This window comes from Balaenoptera ricei, chromosome 4 (assembly GCF_028023285.1).
Source record: "Balaenoptera ricei isolate mBalRic1 chromosome 4, mBalRic1.hap2, whole genome shotgun sequence".
In the NCBI taxonomy this organism is placed as follows: domain Eukaryota; kingdom Metazoa; phylum Chordata; class Mammalia; order Artiodactyla; family Balaenopteridae; genus Balaenoptera; species Balaenoptera ricei.
The window spans coordinates 115,536,217-115,543,386 of record NC_082642.1 but is presented as its reverse complement, the minus strand read 5'-3'; the positions used below and the strand labels follow the sequence as shown (position 1 = coordinate 115,543,386).

Sequence of the window (7,170 nt, the reverse complement as noted above, 5' to 3'; positions counted from 1 at the left end):
ATAAAAGTTTTTTTCTCTCTGATATTATGTCACTTGCTTGTTATTAGGAATATCACTAACCTGGACTGATTCCAATTATAAGTATTGATGTATGCATAGCATTAACAAAAACCAGGAGATGCTGATCACGCATATTGAGATATAAAATGTTAAAAATTCTACATTTATAAACAAAAACACTTATTGATCCTTACATGTACAATTATGAAAGAAAAAAAAATTTACTGAGAACCTACTATCTGCTAGGCACTAAGCTAGAACTCATATATGTTACCTACTAAAGAGTTAGACATGATTTTTCATGATTTTCCTCAGTAAAAAATTTCATACTTTGAAATATCAAGGAAAGGATTTATTACCAAAAGACCAAATCTAGAAATAATAAGCAGATTAATTGATGTATGTGATTCTCTGATCATTTGCCTTTTGGCCTCAATCCATTTTCCAACTTCCTCTCCTGTGTTTTGTTTTATAATTAAGAACCACTGTAAACTCTATTTCCCAGACTCCCTCCCTTTCAAATGTCTTCTGGCTAGATTCAGACAATGAGGAGCACTGTAACTAAAGAGTGGGGGGAAACACACAATATTTCTCCCCTGTTCCACTGCTGTAGGGAGTGTCTCAAGCACAAGCTGCATCTTATCACTGAGTCCACCTCCTGCAGGGAAAATGCTCATGTGGGTCAAATAATGGGTTCTGTTAACTAACCACTCATCCTCATGGGAGCTTCCTACCATTAGTAATCTCTGGGCTCCCTTACTATTCCTTGTTTGACTTTTTGATTTTACAACACTTTCAAACCGTTTGCTAAATTAAATTTTCTCATCTTAACTAGTGGGCAAGGTCTTTGTTTTCTTGAATTGTTCCTCTTACAATGACTACATAAAATTTAAAAACTTTTATATAATAGTAAAATAGAAGAGTTAACAGCCACATAAAAATACAAGAAAAAATATTTAAGACATTTATGAGGGAAAGAAAAAGTTTAACACCTTTAATATATAAGGAACTCTTACAATTCATTAAAACATGCAAATATCTGAATGGAAGGAAGGGCCAGTGAACATTCAACAGAAGAATTAAAAATATCCAATAAGTTTAAGAAATATATTTAACTTATTTCAATTTAAATAAATGAAATTAAAACTTGTTTGTTTTATTTATTTTACTTCTATGGGGTGAGGGGAAAGAAGAGCTATCAGTTTGGAAAACATTTAAAAGGATAATGATAGCCAATTTGTGGGAATATAATGGAGCAGTTGTAATTCTAAGATTGATACAGTCTTTCTGGAGGACAGTAAACAAAATAGATTAGATTTGGGGTGGCCACAACTGGGGAAGAATCTTGATCATGGGACTTAGAGGTCATCCGGGACCAGGGTAGAGCCTGGGTGGGACAGTGGTGGCCATTGATGGCACTTACTAAAGTGGCACCTCAGAAGCCACCCAGATCTCTTAGCAGAGCAATGGACACCTACACAGGCAGCACACTGAAACTCTGTGCATGTGACCCACTCATTTAACATTCCCCTCTGCTGGGGCAAAGGTTCCAGCACGGGGAGAGGGAAAAAGACACACTTAAAGGGAACAGGGCCCCCTCAAAGCCCAATCCTCATGGCTTCTGAAAAAATAAATAATAAAACATAAACAATTTACCAGATAAAAAATTCAAACATTGGTAGTAAAAATGTGAACTGAACTAGGGAAAATAATTGATATAAACACTGAACAATTTAACAAGGAACTAGAATATAAAAAAGACCCAGTCAAAAATGAATAATTCAATAGCTGAAATAAAAAACACACTAGAAGAAATGAATAGTAGACCAACTGATACAGAAGAATGCATAAGTGATTTGGAAGACAGAATAATGAAAATCAACCAATCAGAACAATAGGAAGAAAAACAAGTTTAAAAAATAAAAGCACTCTGGAATAACATGAAGTGTTTCTGTATTCACATTATAGGGGTTCCAGAAGGAGAAAATAGAGAAAATGGTGAACAAAAATGTATTTGAGGAAATTGTAGTTAAAAATCTCCCAAACCTGAAGAAGGAATAGATATCCAGGTACATGAAGCACAGAGGGTCCCAAAGAAGATGAGCCCAAATAGACCCATACCAAGACATATCCTAACAAAAGTTAAAGAGAAAACTCTAAGGCAGCGAGAAAAAGGAGAGCTATATTCAAATGAATCCCCATAAGACTATCAGCTGATTTCTTTGCAGAAACTTTGCAGGCTAGAAGAGAGTAGCATAATGTATTCAAAGTCCTGAAAGGGAAAAACTTGAAACCTAGGACACTCTACCCCTCAAGATTATGATTTAGAATAGAATGAGATAAAGAAATTCTCAAACAAGCAAAAACTAAAGAAATTCATCAATACTAAAATGGTGAAGGGTCTTCTCCAAATGGAAAAGAAATAAGAATCTGTAAGAAAGGGAAAAAAATCTCACTAGGAAAGGCAAATATATAGTAAGGAGAGAGGACCAATCAATTAAATAAGCCAGTGTGTAGATTAAAAGACAAAAAATTGTAAGAGCAACTTTAACTATAGTAAATAGTCAAGGGATAAGCATGAAGATATAAAATATGACATCAAATACACAAAATGTTAGGTAGAGGAGTAAAAATGTAGATCTTTTAGATTGTGTTTGAGTGTAAACAACTACCAGTTTAAAGCAAGTAGATATAATTACAGGTCAACATTTAGGAACCCTACAGTAACCACAAATCAAAAATGTACAATAGATACACACACACACACACACACACACACACACACAGAGAACGCAAGCATAATCTTAAAGAAAATAATAAAACCACAAAGGAAGAAAAAAGAAGAAAGAAAGAACAGAGAATAACTACAAAAACAACCAGAAAACAGGTAATAAAATATCAATAATTACTGTAAATGACAATGGACCAAATGCTCCAGTCAAAAGACAAAGAATGGCTCATTGGACCCTTCAGTAGGCTGCTTTCAAGAGACTGCTTTCAGGGATAAAGACAAACAGACTGAAAAGGAAGGGTTAGAAAAAGATATTTCATGTAAACAGAAATGACCAGTAAGTGGGGGTTAGCAATATTCACATCAGACAAAATAGACTTTAAAACAAAGGCTATAATGAAAGACAAAGAAGGGCATTATATTATGATCAAAGTATTAATACAAGAAGATATTATATTCATTAACATATATGCACCCAATACAAGAGCACCTAAATATATCAAACAAATACTAACAGACATAAAGGGAGAAATTGAAAATAATACAATAATAGTAGGGTACTTTAACAGCCCACTTACATCAATGGACAGATCATCCAGACAGAAAAGCAATAAGGCAACAGTGGTCTTAAATGACGTGTAAGTCCAGTAGAACTTAATAGATATATACAGGACACTACAGCTAAAAATAGCAGAATATACATTCTTTTCAAGTGCATATGGAATGTTCCCCACGACAGATTACAGGCTAGGCCACAAAACAAGTCTCAACAAAATTAAGAGAATAGAAATTATATAAAGCATTTTTTCCAACCACAACATTATGAAACTAGAAGTCAATTACAAGAAGAAAAATGAGAAAAGAACAAACAAGTGGAGATGACACAATATGCTACTAAAAAACCAATGGGTCAATGATGAAATCAAAGCAGAAATTAGAAAATACCTTGAGACAAATGAAAATGGAAGCACAACACTCCAAAATCTATATGATTCAGCGAAAGCATTTCTAAGAGGAGGCTTTATAGCCATTCAGGCCATTTTCAATAACAAACAAACAAACAAAAAGCAAAAAAACAACCTAACCTACCAACTAAAAGATTTAGAAAAAGAAGAACAAAGCCCAAAGTTAGCAGAAGGAAGGAAATAATAAAGGTCAGAGAGGAAATAAACAAAATAGAGATCAAAATGACAATAGAAAAGATCAAAGAAACCTAGAACTAGTTCTTTGATATGATAAAAAATTGATAAACCATTAACTAAGCTAACCAATAGGAAAAGAAAGGACCCAAATAAATAAAATAAGAAATGAAAGAGGAGAAATAACAGCTGATAACACAGAGATACAAAAAATCTTAAGAGAATACTACAAATGGTCATGTGTCAACACATTGGACAACCTAGAAAAAATGGGCAAATTTCTTGAAACATACACCCTGCCAAAACTGAATCAAGAAAAAACAAGCAATTTGAACAGACTGGTCACCAACAGTGAAATAGAATCTGTAATTTAAAAAAGTCCCTGCAAACAAAATACAGGACCAATGGTCCTGCATCTTCTTGATTCAGTTTTGGCAGGGTGTATATTTCAAGAAATTTGCCCCATGACAAAACTGAATCAAGAAGAAACAGGCAATTTAAAGATGTAGACATAGAGAATGGACTTGAGGACACAGAGTGGGAGGGGGAAGCTGGGGTGAAGTGAGGGTAGCATTGACATATATACACTACTGAATGTAAAATAGTTAGCTAGTGGGAAGCAGCAGCATAGCAGAGATATCAGCTCAGTACTTTGCAATGACCTAGAGGGGTGGGATAGGGAGGATGGGAGGGAGGCTCAAGAGGGAGGGGATATGGGGACATATGTATGCATATGGCTGATTCACTTTGGCGTACAACAGAAACTAATAGTATTGTGAAGCAATTATACTTCAATAAAGATCTATTTAAAAAAAATAATGAAGTACAGGACCAGACAGCTTCACTGGGGAATTGTACTAAACATATAAAGAAGAGCTAATACCTAAACTTCTCAACCCATTTCAAAAACTGAAGTGGAGGGAACACTCCCAAATTCATCCTATGAGGTCACCACTATCCTGATACCAAAACCAGACAAAGACACTAAAGAAAGAAAATAATAGGCCAATATCTTTGATGAAAATAGATGCAAAAATCCTCAACAAAATATTAGCAAACCATATCCAACAAATATAAAACGGATCATATACCATGATCAAGTTGGATTTATTCCAGGGATGAAAAGATGGTTCAGAATTCACAAATAATGTGATACACCATATTAATAAAAGGAATGGTAAAAATAATATGATCATCTCAATAGGTGCAGAAAAAGCATTTGCCAAGATTCAACATTTATTCATGATAAAAACTCTCCTCAAAGTGGGTATAGAGGGAACATATCTCAACATAATAAAGTCCATAAATTTAGCACATACTTAGCATGTCTTTCATTTTTCTAAGTCTGTCCATTGATTCACATTTTTTGAATTTAAATGATTGCATTTATTTCTATCCCCGGCCCCCAAAAAACAGATCCCATCTATTAAGGAGGTATAATAAACAAAATTAAGAGGAAATTCTGAAGTGCATGTTTCATTTCAACTCTCTTCCTCCATAGTTTCACTTTATAATTTCTTACTGACTATTCCTTTCATTTACTCCATGTGTTTCACACACTGCCCAGTGAGGAGATGGAAAAAGAAAATGCAATATTACTGTTAGAGTTTATATTCATAGGACTTACACATCAACAAAAATGGCAAATCCCCTTGTTACTGGTGTTCTTGGTGATATATCTCATCACTGTCATGGGGAACCTTGGTCTGATTGCTTTTTTATGTAATGACCTTCATCTTCACATCCCCATGTACTTATTCCTTGGGAATTTGGCTTTTGTGGATGCCTGGATATCATCCACAGTGACCTCCTCCTGGCCCCAGCCAGACGTTGGTGAATTTCTTTGCCAAGAGCAAAATGATATCTCTCACTGAATGGAAGATACAATTTTTTCCCTTTGTAATCAGTGTAACCACAAAATGGTTTTTGTTGGCAACGATGGCATATGATCACTATGTGACCGTATGCAAACCGTTACCTTACCCAGTAATTATGACCAATAGACTAAGCATCCAGCTGTTGGTTTTGTCATTTTTAGGTGGCCTTGTTCATGCCATACTTCATAATGCTTTTAAATTCAGATTAACCTTCTATAATTCTATCATAATAGAGAACACATACTGTGACATTGTACCATTGTTTAAAATTCCCTGTACTGACACTTCCATTAATTTTCTGATTGTATTTATTTTCTCTGGATCAATACAGTTGTGCATAATTCTGACTGTTCTTGTCCCTTATAAAGTTGCCCTCTTTACAATATTAAAAAAGAAGTCTGTACAAGGCATAAGGAAAGCCTTCTACACATGTGGAGCCCATCTCTTAACTATCTCTTTATACTATGACCCTCTATTCTCCATGTATGTGCTCCCTGGATCTGCAGAAGCAGATGCTCAAGATACAGTGGACTCTCTATTTTGAACTGTCATAATTCCTTTGTTAAATCCAGTCATCTATAGTCTGGGAAATATGAAAATCATAGGTTCTCCGGAAAAAATGCCAAAGAAAATGCTTAAATCTCACACTAATATCTGTTCTCCATTCATTAAAAGTCACATAAGTGGGCAGATTAGATATGTGTTGATTAGTGTTCAAAGTTTTTGCACTTACAATTGCCCTAGAGATTTTACGACTTAAGGTAGGAGTACTAATAAATATATTAAAATATGTGCATATATTAGTTAAAAGCATAAAAACCATAGAAAAATTTAATCACGTGTTCAAGTCAAATTAATTAAACAGGAAAATAAATTAATTTATTTTACACATATGTTCTCAATGTGGCTCCATAAATGCACGATGCACTATAATAGCACAATTGCTCTGAAAAACAACTGAATATGATTTTTTGATAGTAAAACAGCTGTGCAGCCTGGAAGCTCATATTATGTTTACCTCCACAGTGGAGGCAGGTTTGTGTTTAAGGAAACAGGCCAATTACAGGAATTTTGCTAGCCACCAAAAGGACTTTCATTACATTCTATTTGGGACATGGTGAAATTTATTTCTTGTGGGGACTTAATTCTCATATTACACAGAGAAATCAGCAGAAATGAGAAGGCAATAAGAAAAATGAGAAAGGAGTTAAAAAAGTGAAAGTCAGAACAAATTGTAAGAGGATGCTTTTAGCTCAGTGTGTGTCTATAAATAATAAGAGGGAAGCTGCCTCTCACTGTCTATGATGCCTTGAAAGGCACTGTCCAGTTTTCTTGTATGTTGTATGGTAATCTGAAAAGCTTTACTAATTCAGAAAGCTAAGAGATGAGATTTCAGATTTAATTGGGATGGGCATAGAGAAGA

General features: G+C 34.5%; 1 pseudogene; it reads left to right on the top strand.

The window, feature by feature from the left end:
* The first annotated feature begins 5,435 nt into the window (after positions 1-5,435).
* Positions 5,436-6,507, top strand: LOC132364412 (olfactory receptor 5H1-like; annotated as a pseudogene).
* Positions 6,508-7,170: the final 663 nt, after the last annotated feature.